At 38.6% G+C, this 17,173-nt stretch overlaps 1 long non-coding RNA gene across 1 annotated transcript; it reads right to left on the reverse strand.

Moving 5' to 3' along the window:
* Positions 1 to 227: 227 nt before the first annotated feature.
* Positions 228 to 15,965, reverse strand: LOC114048939. The gene is made up of 3 exons (XR_003569821.1): positions 15,884 to 15,965; positions 6,037 to 6,363; positions 228 to 872 (listed from the first exon to the last, which is right to left on the reverse strand). It is a non-coding gene; the product is annotated as an uncharacterized LOC114048939 (long non-coding RNA).
* Between the last annotated feature and the right edge of the window lie 1,208 nt (positions 15,966 to 17,173).

Raw genomic sequence — 17,173 nt, forward strand, 5'->3', positions numbered from 1 at the left:
GATTTAATCATAGACTGAGAGCATTCTGGCTAACTTTAGGTTGGTTGTTCCTAGTAGGTGTGGTACCTCAAAGCCTCTCTTATGAACTAAAAGAACTCAGCTGCTGTCAGGGAGAGATGTTCTAGTCACCACAACTTAATAGCTGGTAACAGGATATCAATAAATGGACTTGAAGAGATGAAACCAAAATGAGACTAGCAGAGTTCGGTGTGATAATTTATGAAAGACTGTGCCCTACATATACACTCTGATCTATGCTTATAACTTTATTTATTATTTTGTTTGATAAAATATCTTTTCTTTTGAGCTAATGTACCCTCTGTCTGGCTGTTAAAAATACACACACTGGTAGGGGCTCAATAACTATTGTTTTGAATTGATCTAGCCTGTTTCAAACTTGGTGTAGCTTTTCTGGGGACCCAACATGTAAGATGTGAAAATCCCAGGTCCTATCTATGACTTATTATTAACAATAAGATAGAAGAACTTCATTGCTAAGTTAAGGACTTTTTCATTGTAGTCATCCCTGTCATTGTTAATTCTTAGTGCTCATCCGTTCCTTCGTTAACTGAAGCACTTGTTTGCTATTCCTTGTTTTTTGTCTTTGGATGGTGATGCCAACCACAGGCTTATTTACTCTAATTCCTACTTGACTCTTCTGAGGTTGCTGCTTCTGAAGACATTTTTGTGGTTTTTCTCAGCTCTCTACTCCAGGAGTTGGATGAATCCATCCCTCTCTTAACCTCTGAGACAGAAAACAGCAACTCTGTGGTAGTGAATTCATCTACCAGGACTTCCATTCCTGATGACTTCCAGCCTTTGGAGGACAGACATTAATTGTACTTCAGATTGCTTCTTTTTTTTTTCTTCCCCTATAATAATAGTAAGATAAAGAACATTATCCCCTTGCTATGGCAGATTGTCATTTTTTTAAAGGAAAAGTGTCCTTTCGTTTGGACCCACAATACCTTATAAACTGTCACTTGGTGGCAATTCAATATCTGGGGTTTTGCATTATAGAAAACAGCGTAAAAACAAAATTCATTCCTATTCCTTAAACTATGGTAATGGTCAGAAGACTTTCCAAGTGACTATTTTCCCTTTTTATATTACATCATTTTTGAAATTAGACCCATGCTTCAAAAGCTCATACTAGCAGCAAATTTGTCTGTGATTTCCATCTGTCAGTTAGGGTACATTCCTGGAGAATAATAATAAAAAAATATAATTAGTATTTCTGTTCTGCTCTAAGGTTTGCAATATGCTTATATATATATGTATATATTTATATACATATATATGTATACACACACAATCTTGTTTGATCCTCACAACCCTGGGAGAAAAGTGCTATTATTATATCCCCCTTTTACAGATGAGGAAATTTAGGTGAAGATACGTCGAATGACTTTCACAGGGTCACGTTGTCTGAGGCAGAATTTGAACTCAAGGCTTCTTAAGTCCAAGTCCATTGCTCTATTCCCTGTACCACCTCACTAGGATCTAGGATATGAGCTAGGAGCTGTACCAACAAATAGGCTAAGTTGTTGCTGTGACAGTGAACTGCTGCCCCAGGACTCCTATATTCCCCCTGTCTGGGGATTGGATTGGTTCCAGAATCTGGTGCAAGGTTGAACCTCCACTTTGGGGTTAAGGGTACCCCACTTTGAGGATTAAAAGGGTAAGGTCACTTGCAGTCCATTTCTTCTTGTCTTTGAGTTAGGAGGCAAACGACTACTCACCACCACTTGAGATGTGTTCTTTGCTGCTGTGTCAGAGAGGCAGATAATAATTGTATGTGCATTAGTGATGGTCATGTAGTCTTCTCTGGAGCCAAATCCTCACACAGAGAGAACTACACCAGCAGCAGGAATGACAAGGCTGACTTTAGGAGTTAATAGAGTAGTCGGTTGCCTACACAATGGTTCCCAGGGATACTAGGAAGGCCTTCCTGTATTCCAGTAGCCTCCTCCTTGGTCTCAAGCCTCATCCCACTCAATCCATCCTCCATTCAAAATAGTCAAAGTCATTTTCTTCTCTTTTCTTTTTTTTTTTTTAAGGCAATTGGGGTTAAGTCACTTGCCCAAGGTCACACAGCTAGTAAGCGTCACGTATTTGGTCTGAGGCCAGATTTGAACTCAGGTCCTCCTGACTTTAGGATGGTGCTCTATCCACTGCGCCACATAGTTGCCCCCTGACGTCATTTTCTTAAAGCACAGACCTGACCAGATCACTCCTCTGCTCAATATTCTTCAACGTCTCCCTATTACCTTCAAGATCAAATATAAAAAGTCAGTTGTTTGGCATTTAAAGTTCTTCATGACCTAGCCCCTTCTTACCTTTCCAATCTTCTCATGTACTACTCCTCTCTGCACACTCTATGACTGGTCATACTGGATTACCTGCTCTTCCTCCTACATGACACAATCTCTCTCTGTCTTCCTTTGCACTGACTGTTCCCCTTCCATGGAATGGAATGCAATCCTTCCTGATCTCCAATTATTGATATCCCTGGATTCCTTTAAAACTCAGTTCAAAACCCTTACTGCCCTATGGACACTTTTCCTGCTCCATAGCCATGTCCTGCCTGAGATCTGAACCTGAGATCAACCTTGTCTGGGCTTAAAGGAAGCATAAGGAGTCTGAAGTTATTCATTCTCCAGCTCAGTCCTGTTTTGCTTGCTCTCATTCTGAATGATGGCTTTTTTTTTTTCTGGAAGGAGTGAATGGAGCACAGATTTGGAACTGGAAGTAACTACATGTGCTAGGGACAGGAGGGACTCCTGACATTTTCAGCAGCCTGGCTAGGGCCAATTTCTCCAAGAGGAATCTCATTGGGTATTTCACAATTGGACCTGGCCCAACAAGGAACAATGCTACCAAACTTATAATGGCCATGACGTGGGCAGCCTTTGCTTGTGATGCATGCTATCTGATCTGCCAGGTTAGGGGTTCCTGGGGTCTATTGCTTTTTAAGTCTGAGCATTTAAAATATTTAGTTGCTGAGTCCAGGCATTTATTTAGTTTATAGTTTTGATGAAAGGGCTACTAGGATGTGATTTTGTTGTTTCAATCATAGCTGACTCTTTGGGATCTTATTTGAGATTTTCTTGGCAAAGACATTGGAGTGGTTTGTCAGTCCCTTCTCCAGCTCATTTTGCATATGAGGAAACTGAGGCAAACAGGATAAGTGACTTGCCCAGAGTCATACAGCTAGTAAATGAGTGAGGGAAGATTTGAACTCATGTCTTCCTGACTCTAGACCTGGCATTTTACCCACTGCACCCCCTACTTGCCCTTGGGATATGATTAAAAACTTAAAGTAATTAGGAGAGATCTTAGGGTCCTATAGGGAAATGAACCATCCAGATTATATGCCTCTATCTAGGAGAGGTAAAAGAAGAGGAAACTTGAGGGTACTCTTTGTATCATTCAATCCATTGAGAACTTTTGGATGCCTACCTTATACACAGTATTATTCTAGCCGTTACAGGGGTACAAAAGCTGTTTAAGATACTTCCTGCCCTTAAGGGGCTAACGCTCATTTTGAAAAAATAAGACAAATACAAAATCAGAGGCCTTATGGTACACTGGATAAAATGATGGCCTTGGATACATGAAGGTCAGGATCCAGATCCCAGGATTGGCCCTTAGGATAATATTATATTCAGAATCTGTAGGGACCTTAAAGGCTGTCTAGTTCAACTTGCTTATTTTATCAATAAGGAAAGTGAGACTCAGAGAGGCTAAATGACCTGTCCAGATCATAGAGGGCCAGAGAGAATCTTCAAAGTCATCTAGATCAACTCCCCTATTTTATAAATGAGGAAATTGGAGCCCAGAGATTTTAAATGACTTGCTTAAGGTCTTATCATTAGGAAGTACCAGAGGGAGGATTTGAACCCAGGTCCTTCCCTTCCTTTGACTCTACATTTATTGATCTTTCTATTCTACTCCAACTCTCTTTATAAATGACGATGCATGTATCACTTCATGCTCCAATCAGCAGTTTTCTAGAAAACAGTGGGGAATGAGGTTATAGCAGAGCTATGGAGTGCTTCGGGGACAAAGATGAGGAGGTTGGATTTGATTTGATTGGGAGCCATTTTGGTTTTTGAGGAAGAGAGTGACCTGATAAAAGTGCCATTTTAGGGTAATTAGTTTTGTAATAACTGGCAGAACAGATTAGAAGGGCGAAATATCCAATCAATCCATCATTCAAACAAACCACCCAACTCTCTATCCAATTGCATTCTTTTGTTCCTCTATTCTACCCCCACAATATCTCTCTCAAATCTCTTTTTCTCTCCACTCACTTGGCTGCCTTTTACTCAGTCTCCTTACCTCCAGTATTTCCCCTCTCCAATATCTCTACCACCCAGGTGCCAAACCAATATTCTTAAAGTACAGGTCTGACCAGGTCACTCCCATGCTCTAGAACAGGGGTGGGGAATCTATGACCTTGAGGCCACATGTGGCCTTCTAGGTCCTTGAGTGTGGCCTTTTGACTGAGACCCAAGTTTTACAGAACAAATCCTTTTATTGAGGGGATTTGTTCTGTGAAGTTTGGATTCAGTCAAAAGGCCACACTTGAGGACCTAGAGGACCACATGTGGCCTAGAAGCTGCAGGTTCCCTGCCCCTGCTGTAGAAGCTCCATTGGCTCCTGATTCCTTCTAGCCAAAAATTCAAACTCCTTTGATGGATATTTATAGCCTTTTACAGTCTGGCTCCAACTTTTCTTTCCAAATTGATTTCATATTATGCATCATATGTTCCAACCAAACTGGCCTATGTACTATAGTTCCCCATACATGAATTCTATATCCCACCTCCTTACCTTTGCTCACCCTGTTTCTGTGCCTAGAATGCATTCCCTTTTTACCTCTGCATGGACACTTCCAGAATTCTTGACTCCCTTCAAGTCTCCTCTCAAGGGCCATTTCCCAATCTCCCCACTTTGTATATGTTATATTTGCTTATCTGTGTACCTGTTGTTCTTCCCACACCTCCTGAAGTTCCTCCCCATCCTTTCCCTCCAAGAACTCCTTGAGGGTAAGGACTATTTTGCTTTTGTCATTGTATTCCCAATGTCTCACATAGTTCCTGGGGCAAAGTAGGCTTTTAATAATTGCTGGATGAATGACAGAAAAGTTTGGATAGATGACTGACTGAATGATTGAATGACTGAGTATACAAATAAATGTATAAATACAGCCAAAGTGCACCTGTGGACCTTTAACTCTCCTTATAGACTCAAGGAGTTGCCTACAACGAGCCGGAAATCTAAAAGAGAAGAGAGAGTAAATACCCTTTATCCTATGTTCAAGCATGGTCTCTGAAGCCTCCTCTGAGTATTGGACTGCCAATAGTGGGCCTGCTTAAAGTCACTGCTTTGCTGCTTTTGCCCATGTCTAGGTGTGCCAGCTCTTTTACTTCTACCCTTCTGCATTGCGTTTTTACTCACGAGGATCCCAGGGTTTCTTCTTGGGGCCACATAGGTGCCATACTCTGTACCCACTGAACTGCAAACCCTCACCAATGGGGGTTCAGAGTGTTAGGATATTGGTATCTTCCCTCACCCCCATCCAATGTAATCTTTGGAAATAATTGGAAGTCAGATATTCAGTTGTTTAGCATGCTAACAAATGCTGACAAGGAACAACGTTAGGAAATGTTGTGCAGTGGAAGGGGCACTGGGTTTGGAGTCAGAGAATCTGAGTTTGAATCCCAGACCTGTTACTCTGTAACTCTGTGACCTTCGGGCAAATCATTTTAATTCCTCTGTGCCTAGGCTCCTTATCTTCAAAATGAGGAGTGTGGACTAACTAGATGGTCTCTGGGGTTCTTTCTAGATCTAAACCTAAGATCTCTGAATATCATTGGAGCAAGGGACAGTAAAATATGTAATTGAAGTAATAGTAAGTGATAAAGTAATGGAAACAATGCATGTATGTATTCTCAAAAAAAGATGTTATCCTTCTACCACTCCCTTCCCTCCAAATAGCTTGGGAAACAACTCTTCCAAAACACTTACCCTTCAACAGGGAAGAAGTAGACTTGGTGTAATTCCGAATGATTCTCAAACTGAAGACTTCAGAGAAGAGCTGTCCTGTATCTAGGATTTCCTGCTTTGTCTGCTTATCTACCTGTGCACCACTGGTCTGCAGCTTATCTCATTTTAAGTAGTTTGAAGTCACGCCTCCAGACTCCAGTTTGAAGGAACCTCCAAATTGTCTTGGCTTTCCTCAGACTCTACTCATCATTGACTTGGCCTGCTCTTGGTCTCTGGTAAAAATTCCAACTTGGCTATCCATTCTGTGTAGTCATGAGTTTGGCAAAGATACCCATTACCCCTTCCTCTCTGTGGAGGGAAAAAGCAAGACAAGATAAAACAAAACAAAATAAAACAAAAAAACAACCTTCTTCCCATAGCTATTTCACCAAGGGAAGGAATAAAATTGACTCTGCTTAGGTGGGAAAGACTCCTTTCTCTTCACTAATATCCTTCACCACAAACTCAAGCGCAAAGACCTCTCCCTGTCTCTGACAAAGGAAGTAAGAGGGAACTTCCCAGAGACTGACCCTATTGTCTCATATGCTGCCATGAATTACTGTATCTTCATGAGGGATACAGTATTTAGTTTTACAACCACTGCAGCATAAGATAATTTCTGAAAGTGATAATAACAGAATCCTCCCACCCACCATAGGCCCACTCAAGCTATTTTGATATAATTCTTTTCCACATTTAGAGATGTCCCCTTAGGTACCATGTGGTCCAACATCTCATTCTATAGATGAGGAGCTAAGGATAAAAGTTCACTTTACTTTAGTTGCAATTTACAAAGCATTCCCCTTGCGATAGTTCTAGATTAGGTTCCTACTGACCCTATAAAATAAAGATTTCATGATGAACAAAATATTTCATAGAGAAAATAAGAAAAATGAAACTTACTTACTTTGTATTTCTTAGCCAACAACCCACAAAATGCTATGCCATCCCCATTTATGGAGATAAAATGGAAAACAAAAAAAATAAATTTCTGATTAGAGATTAGGTTGCATCAGAGCCAAGGAGGGAGCCAGAGGTCAAAGGGCTTTGGCATATCTGCTTGGCTTCCACGGAATTCTTTTTTGGATAGAAAGTGGAAATGGTGTTGATATGTCCAGTGGTTGGCTCAGGACCCTGGAAACTGAATACTGGGAAAAGGGTTATTTCTCTGAAGTTGATGAAGATGACTTCTCTGAAGGCAACTGGAGGGTAATATTGGGAATGAACAAATGTTCATTGGACTCATCCCTTCTGGAGAGACAAATGCTGGCTAAGAGTCTTGGTGTCGGCTGTGTATTTTGGAAACATCCTAGAAGGGGCTGAAAGGCTGAACAGCTCCTAGTTCTGATATCTACTATCACCTTTTCTAAGGTACCTGTCACAATTGGCTGGGTTGAAGGGAGGGTACCCATCTCTCTAATATTATGGTTGTAAAATAGTATCTCCTATTCTCTGTCTTTCTTCTTCCCCAGTAAATTTAGATAAAAATTGTATTCCATTTGGAAGTTAAATCTTAGGGGGCAGTTAGGGTATTAGGAAAGTATTTATGGTAAGACAGTGGGCTCTATTTTCCCCTTTATGTGACAGAGGGTATTAGTTTCATGACCCAGTAGATGTATCATTGCAAAAAGAAGATGAGCTGATTTTCTTTTATTTTTATCCATAAGGGACACGACTATACCTAACCTAAATTCTGAACTGTGTTTTTTTTTTTTTTTTTGTTGTTGTTAATATAGACAGGATCAGCATTATTGGACTGAGCTGCCATATCGACGAAAATACATCCATTGATGTTTCCAAAATATTTCATAATTCAAGTCAAGTTAAAAAAAAAAAAGGATTTTAGAGGCAGCTAGGTGGTACAGTGGTTAGAGCACTGGCCTTAGAATCAGGAGGACCTGAATTCAAATTGGGCCTCAGACACATAACACTCACTAGCTGTGTGACTCTGGGCAAGTCACTTAACCCCAAATGCCTCATCAAAAAAAAAAAGGGATTTTAAGGGCCTACTATGTGCAAGAAACTGTGCTAAACAATGGATTGTTTTTAAAATATTAGTACAAAGATCATAAACCAAAAATGAAATGTCTTGTTCACTTAAGATTGATGGTAAGAAAAACCCTACCAATGGGAATATTTGGGATCTTGGCTTTAAAAGGTCTTGGAAGAATCATATTTCCTGATCATGACAGAAAGTTGTCTGCTTTTTTTTTAAAGTATAATTTTATTTTAAATTTTAATTGAGAAGTACATCTGTTTAAATAGTATAAGAAAATAAGAAAAAATGAGCATGCAGAATGAAAGCAAAGACTCCAAGAAATTGCAAATGATTATACATGTATGTAAACTTTATTTCCCAAATAGTTAGCTCCACCCTGAAAATTTGTATATATAGACTTGAACAAAATAGTCTTTATGCAGTCCTTGTTTTTGTCTTCATTTTTGGCCTTCTTTCCTGTATACACATGATGTGTTGCTATTATTTTTGTCTTTAATTACACATGCTTTCAATGTGTACATTGTTCGGTTTGGCTTAGATGAACATGTGAGCATATTTATCATATTTATAATTTCCTATTATACAGTAATATTATATTACATTAATATTATCATAATTTGTCTAGCCATTCCCCAATTAATGAACACTGAGTTTTCTTTCAGATTATTACAAATGATATGACTGTGAATATTTTGTACATATAGGTCTCTCCTCTGTCCCTAAATCCTGTCCCTCCCCCTGGTCCCCCTGCTCCCCCACATACCAGTAGCCTCTTGGGACACATGTTCCCAATAGTGTGACCATTGCAATAAAGGGTATATACTTTTTGGTAACTCTTATAATTCTATATTTCTTTCCATAAAAGTTGGACCAGTTCATGTCTCTATGGTTAATGTATAGTAATATGAATCTTATTTTATTACAGCTAAACCAATACTGAATTTTGTTGTTTTCTATTTGCCAATTTGATTTGTATTGGGTGATATTTTAGTTATGTTAATTTGCTTTTCACTATTAGAAATTCTGAACTTTTTCATGAATTTTCTGAAAATGTGTGTTTCTTCTTTCAATTTCCTTTAATTACTTACCCATTGGATAAGGACTCAATCTTGGATATTTATGACAATTCTTTATATATTTTGGATGTGAAGTTCTTATCAAATATATTTGATGTGATATTTTTTCCAGTTTCTTTCTTTCTGATTCTGAAAACATTACTTTTTGTTGTGCAAAAGCTTTATCTTTATATAATTAATCTATATTATCTCTTAAAATTTCCTCCAAGTCTCAGCTACTTAGACATTTATTTCATTTCCACAGTTTTGGAAAGAATAATGATACCCTGACTTCTGTATTTTATGGAACATATTTTTTTATTTAAAATATTTTTGTAAATAGTATTTTTTTCCAATTACGTGTAAAGATAGTTTTCAACATTCATTTTTTATAAGATTTGAGTTCCATTTTTTTCTCCTTCCTTCCCTCCCCTTCCTCCTCCCCATGACAGCAAGTAATCTGATACAAGTTATACATGTGCAATCATATTAAACTATTTCTGAATTAGGCAAGTTGTGAAAGAAGAAACAGAACAAAAGGGAAAAACTACTCAAAAAAGTGAAAACTATCATTCTTCAATCTACATTCAGACACCATAGTTCTTTCTATGGATATAGACAGCATTTTCCATCATGAGTTTTTTGGAATTGACTCAGATCATTGTATTGTTGAGAAGAGCTAAGTCTATCCTAACTGCTCATTGCACAATGTTGTTGTTACTGTGTACAATGTTTTCCCGTTTGAACATATTTTTAAAAATTAGAATATTGATCCATTTGGAATTTATTATACTGCATTGCATGAGTTGCTATCTCTTCCCCCCCCCCTTTTTTTTTGGTGAGGCAATTGGGGTTAAGTGACTTGCCTAGGGTCATACAACTAGTGAGTGTTACGTGTCTGAGGCCGGCTTTGAACTCACAACATCCTGACTCCAGGGCTGGTGCTCTATCCGCTGCATCATCTAGCTGCCCGCTCTTTCCCTTTTTTATTAAGCTTCCATTCTGTCTTCCCAATGATTCTGATGGAATAATGATTATTTTCTTCAGTGTTTTGTGATCCTAGGTTTAGCAACCACCAGTATACTATATAAATAGAGTTCTAGCTCGCTATTCCAAATCTAGTTTTGCTTGCTCATTTCCTTTTCTTTTTTCCTCATCTTACATGTTATTCTCTTCTGAGGCTCTCTGGTTGCTGTCTTTCTCTTCTTATTTATACATTTATTTGAGAGAAGACCTCTTAGTTAGTCATCTCAAAGGAAGTCTCCACCCTCCCCCGTTAGATTATTTCACATCTCATGATTCTTGTAGTCAAGGGCATTTTCTGAATTAAACAAACATGAATTGAAGCAGCCACTTGGTGTACTGGATAAAGCCATGCATTTGGAATTGGAGATCCTGGGCTTAACTCTTTGCTCTGCTGATCACTAGCTGCCTAACCTAAGACAAGTCAGCTACCCTTCCTTTGTCTCAGTTTCCTTCATTGTAGAATGAAATTTGATTTGATGCTATGTAAGTCTCCTTCTAAATACTATGATGCTAACAATGGAATGCCTGCCGTGACTGTAGCCCTGACCTCAAAGAGTTTATAATCTCACCGGGGAGAAAAGATATACAAATAAAAAACAGTCCAAAGAAGAACATCATTAAACATATGAATAGTGCAGAATAGGAAACATTTCTATAGTAATTTGACTAGTCTTTTTCAACTGTCCTCAATGTAAGCAGAGAAGAATAATTGTCAGAAGACATAGAATACTCCTTATCTTAGGTACCTCTCTGCTGTGTTAGTGGCTTGATGGAAAAAAGCTGGACCTGTTCTGTGGCCTCAAGGGGAGAGTAATTAGAGAACAGTATTCAGGATGTTAAATTACCAGGCAGACCTAGTGAATTTTGTGAAGTAATGTGTAATATATGGAGTATTGGATTTGGAGTCAAGGCCTGGTTTTGAATAGACTTTGTCGCTTACTCGGTAGTTAAATGGCACAGTGGATAGAGTGCAGGAACTGAAGTCAGGAGGATCTAAACTGAGTTCAAATCCTGCCATAGACACTAATCAGCTGTGTGACTCTGGACAAGTCATTACACCTCTGCTTGCCTCAGTTACCTCATCTGTAAAATGGGGTTGATAATAGCACCTACCTCACAAGGTTATTGAGTGGATAAAATGGAATTGTATTTGTAAAATGCTTTACAAACTTGAAAATACCACCTATATGACCTGGGGCTAATCATTTTGCTTTGCTGAGATTCAGTTTCTTTAAATATAAAACAAGGATGGTTTTTTTCTTGGTTTTTTGTTTTTTTTTTGGCAATTGGGGTTAAGTGACTTGCCCAGGGTCACACAGCTAGTAAGTGTCAAGTGTTTGGTCTGAGGCCAGATTTGAACTCAGGTCCTCTTGACTCCAGGGCCAGTACTCTATCCACTGTGCAACCTATCTGCCCCCAATGAGGAGGTTTTAAATAAATGACTCTAAGTCTTCTAGTGCCAATCTATGATCTTATGATCCTATAAACCAAATTCCAGGCAGCCATATTAAAAATGTACATCACTCATCCTTAGGTGGCTGAAAAATGGTGAAAATAGATGAGCATAGATCTAATCTTACTATTAGGGAAAAAGAAATCATAGTATTTGCCTATGGATGTAGCAGTAGTATTAGCTGTGTATATGAAGGACACATAGATCTTCATATACAAAGACTAACCCATAAGAATGCCTAGTATATTTCTAGCTATCAATCAACAATAAATCAAACGTTAGTGAAAATTGGGACCATCCCTAGGAAATGTCATTTTGAAGAAATGTGGTCTAGAGATCAAAGATTTAGAGTCTGACCCCCTCATTTAACAAATGAAAATACCAAGGCCTAGAAAAGTTAAGTCACTTGCTCAAGGTCACACAGTGGCAAAATCAGGATTTGAATCCAGGTTCTCTGATTCCAAATCTTCTTCCCTAACCTGGGGCTGGGGTAGAATGTCAGTTTTAAGATAGAGACCATACTTTTAACAAGCCATTGAAAAAGCGTTATCTTTTGTCAAACCATTTACTCCAAGTTTTGATTTGGAAAACTTGGTCATTATAGCTCATCTAAATCGATTTGCATTTTGTTGCATTTCCCCAATGCTTGTATGCAATTTAGCAGTGGAATCCAGCTTGTCATGGGCTCAGACTCCCCAGGAGAGCTAATTGCTATCTCCCAATTTTTTTTTTCTCTTTGAAGGGATGCTCTCTTTGAAGGAAGGGAATTTTAACATGGCAGAGAGAGACTTCTAAGTTTGACATCCTTCTTCTAAAAACTCTCTGGTCTCTTGTCTTCTTCTTTATTCTCCTAGCATAGAAGGAGGAGGTAAATTCTATATCAGTCTCTTATCTGTGCACCCTGTATCCTTTTTTGATTCAGCAAAAAATGGTCACAGTATCAAATACCAGTAGTGGCCTCACAATTTAATATCACATAAATTGATTTGAAGGCCTAATGGATTTTCTTTGATGAATCCTATATCTTCAACAACCCTAGAATGAGGATCTTTAGTATCTCCACTGAAAAAGGAGATTGGAGAATAATATAGTGATCTCCATGGTTTTCCCAGGAGCCTGATTAGCTAATCTCACCAACTAACATCTACTGAAGTGTTCATGGCTTACTATGCAATCCTAGGGAATAGGAGAGCTAAATCTTAATTGGAAGCTTCAATACTATTATGCAAAAGACTCACAGGGGAAATAAATTGAGAAGGGTTGTCTTAGGAATTCCCTAAAATTATATCAATAATTTTTCATGGATAACTGTAAGTAGTTTAAAATCTCTTTAATATTAAGCATTTATATTGAGCTCAGTTTCCCTTTGAGATAATTTATAGAATCATAGAGGGCAACTAGGTGGTTCAGTGGTGGGCCTGGAGTCAGAAAGACTCATCTTCCTGAATTAAAATCTGGCCTCAGACACTTACTAGCTGTGTGATCCTGGGCAAGTCACTTACCCCTGTTTGGCTCAGTTTCCTCATCTGTAAAATGAGCTGGAGAAGGAAATGGTAAACCACTCCAGTATCTTTACTAAGAAAACCCCAAATGGGGTTGCAAAAAGCCAGACACAACTGAAATGAATAAACAACAACAACAACAACAACAAATAAGATCTAGAAAGGAGCTCAGAGGCCCTCTGGTTCAGTTCCTTCATTTTACAGAGAAGTTTGAGAGACTTGCCCAAGATCACACAGGGAGCAAGCATCAAAGGCAGAATCTGGACTTAGGTTTTCTGTTATCAGAGTCATTGCTCTTTCTACTGCACCATGATTTAAGATCATGGGATCACAGACTTAGAGTTGGAAAGGGATTTTAGGGGCCATTGAATCTATCTCCTTTATTTTACAGATTAGGAAACTGAGGTTGAGAGAAATTAAATGATTTGCCCAAGGTCGTGTAGCTAGTGGAACTCAAACCTAGGTCTTCGTGACTCCAGAGACAACCTCCACTGAGGCAGACTTAAAATACCGGCTTATATTTAATAAGCAATCAACTTGAATATATCCAGAAAGAGTGTTCTAGTGTGTAGAATCCAATACAGGAGACATAAATTTTGTTCTGGGTTCCATCTTTGGGTTGGCTTAGGTGAGTCACCTCTATTTTTTCTTCTGCTGACCTATCTGTACAGAGAGGTCAAGGATCCTTGCAACTGAATTCTTTAAAAAGCCCTTTGAGATCTTTATAATAAAGGGCCAAATTCATGAAATGAATTTACAAAACAAATACAGCCCACCCAATGTCTTCTCTGGTACTTGTTCCCAGTTTAAGTACACATATACGTGCACACACATGTATGTGTGTATAATGTTTGTATATGTACTCAGGTGGGTGTGTCTCTGGTTCTTGCTTTCCCATGGGCTCAGTCAAATGTACCTTCTAGTATTTACATTTTGTTCAGCATAGCATTAAAAAAACCCAAACCACTCACTGTACCAATAGTAACTTGGTTTTAGACAAACCACAAATTTTGGAATGGCATTCCACTATGGTATGGACAAGGCTGCCCAGTAGGAAATAGTAAGGAAGTAGAATTTGATTAATCTATACAGTATGTTCTGTACTTTGTAAGGAAGGTGGAACAAATAATTTGGCCCAACTTCATTGAGAAGGTATTTCACTCAGATTCCTGATCTCTATGGCTGAACCATATGACTGATATGTTTTTCTCATATGTGTTATTCCCCTCATGTGTTATCCATTATGGATAAAGTTGGTTGAAAGTACCACCAGTCAGTATAAATAAGCAAAGCTCTGTGTATATGCAATTCTTAAGTTATTGTTCCATATCATTGCCCTCAGTCAACCACTGAGGGCATCCTGATCTTGTACCATTGTGTGTGTATGTATACGTATATATGTGTATGTAAAATTATTATTTCTACCTCTGAATCCAATTGTATACAGACACTTACATGTGTATATGTATGCATACAATTGGATTCAGAGGCATAAAGCTCTCCACTTCTTTGCAAGAGTGATAAAGTTAAGATTTCAAATCACATATCTTGATTCCTGTTGTCCAGGGTCCTTTGCAGGAAATTAGAAACTTAATATAACAAACAGTTAAACCTAGTCATTTGGGAAGATCCCTAAAGCTATTTGGAGGTAATACCTTCCATCTAGGGCAGCTAGATGGTACAGTGGATAGAGTACCAGACTAGAGTCAAGAAGACTTGAGTTCAAATTTGACTACAGACCCTGGGCAAGTCACTTAACCCTGTTTGCCTCAGTTTCCTTGTCTGTAAAATGAGCTGGAGAAGGAAATGGTAAACCACTCCAGTATCTTTGCCAAGAAAACTCCAAATGGGGTCATAAAAAGTTAGATAGGACTGAACAACAACAAAAACAAACTTCCATCTACTTAGTATATATCTTCTATATACTTAGTTGTTTACAGATTCTCCCTTATTATAGAATGTGAGCTCCTTGAGGGCAGAGGTTATTTTTTTTCCCTTTCTTTGTATTCCCACTACTTAGCACAGAGCCAAGCCCATGGTAAGTACCTAAAAAATCCTTATTGACTGATTGATGACCATCCTTAACCATTATAAAGGACAGTTAATGGTCCTTGGAACTCAGCAAAACTCATGAAAGTTTGCTCCAGACAATATACATGCCCACTACCAATAGTAATATAATTACTGTTTAATTTTTAGGCAATTGGGGTTAAGTGACATGCCCAGGGTCATACAGCTAGTGTCAAATGTTTGGTTTGAGGTCGGATTTGAACTCAGGTCCTCCTGACTCTAGGGCCGGTCCTTTATCTACTGCACCACCTAGCTGCCCCTATAATTACTGTTTAAAACTTCATGCACAGATTCTTTGCTAGACTTTTATCTATACTCCCTGGTAATGAGATTGGAGGTTAATTAGCTATCCTTTCTCATAGCTCCCAGAATATTTTAGGAAGTAGTCAGTAGTATGTTATACTGGGCTGATAGAATAAAAAAGAAAGAGAGAAAGAGAGAGAGAAAGAGAGAGAGAGAGAGAGAGAGAGAGAACGGATATATATATACACATGTATATGTATGCACAACGAGTGTATATCTTATTATGTATGTGGAGAGAGAAAAAGAGAAGTATTTGATGATGGCTGGTAAGCACATGAACTTTCAGGTACATTTCTAGCTCCATATTAACATATAAATCCACCAAAAATGATTTCTGCAAATTGAGAATACATTTTTTAGCAATAACTCTAAAGACATAAACACAAAAGCATTCCTGTGAAAAAAGAAGGAATTTATTTACCTGTCCCAGCGCCAGGTTCTGTGCTGTTCACCAGAAAAGAAAGCCAGTGATCCCCAAAGGAGAGCTCTAATTTCCTTCAAAGCTCAGTTCAGACGCTACCTACTATATAAATCCTTTCCTAATCCCCCAGCCAGTTCTGTTCCACAAAGAAGACACTCCATCTCTTGGCTCTGGGCTTTTTTTCTGTCTGTCCCCCATGCCAGGAATGTTCTCCCTCATCATCAACACCTACTAGCTTCCTTCAAGTCCCAACTAAAATCCAATCTTTTACAGGAAGCTTTTCCCAATCCCTCTTAAATCTAGTACCTTCTCTCTCTCAGTTATTTCTAATTTATCTCATATATAGCCTGTCTGTACATATTTATTTGCTTATTGTCTCCCCTATTAGATTGTGAACTTCTCAAGGGCAGGGTCTGTCTTTTGTCTCATTTGTATTTTCCAGTGCTTAGCACACAGTACTTGACACATAGTAGGTGCTTAACAAATGCTTATTGGCTGACTGACTGTCAAACTAGTACCTCCCCTCAAAAATATCCTTGTTTTCATTTTCTATGTATTGTGCATATATTTATTTATGGACTTACTGTCCTCTTTGATAGAATATATGCTTCCTGAGAGCAGAGATTATTTAATTTTAGTCTTCAAATTTCCAATGCCACAATGCCTGGTATGTGGTAGGGGCTTACCACGTGTGTTGATTGACTGATTGGCACCTAGGTAGAGAGAAAGAATAGTGATCCACTGCCTTCTGGAGGAAAGAGAGAAGACATAAAGGGAAGAGAGACAATCCCATGTGAATCTTCCCTCTTCCCTTTTCCGATCTGTTCTATTCAAATTGTTCTTCTTTATAAGATTATTTTTCTTAGAATCTTTATAGTTGACTCATTCTGAGGGTTGGAAGCAGATTCTCACCATCCTTATTCCAAGTCATGTGAAAGTTTTGGCAGTCACTGAAGTCCTTGTCCCTTTACAGAATCGGTAAGATTTGAATTGAGGAGGTCCAAAAATGTTAACAACTGAAAGATGCCTCCTTTTTTCTAGTAATACCTCCATTCTAGATGACCTCGATTCATCAGGCCTTATCTCACCAGGCCCAGATTTAGTGGGGACTAAATTGTATGTTAAATTAGGGAGTATCCAAAAAAGTCAAGGCAGGCCATATAAAAGAGTACATATAGGGGCAAGTAGGTGGTACAATGAATAAAACACTGGCCCTGGAATCAGGAGGACCTGGATTGAAATCTGATCTCAGACACTTACTAGCTCTGTGACCCTGGGCAAGTCACTTAA

Source organism: Vombatus ursinus, unplaced genomic scaffold (genome assembly GCF_900497805.2).
Source record: "Vombatus ursinus unplaced genomic scaffold, bare-nosed wombat genome assembly UNPS02014794.1, whole genome shotgun sequence".
NCBI classification, from domain to species: domain Eukaryota; kingdom Metazoa; phylum Chordata; class Mammalia; order Diprotodontia; family Vombatidae; genus Vombatus; species Vombatus ursinus.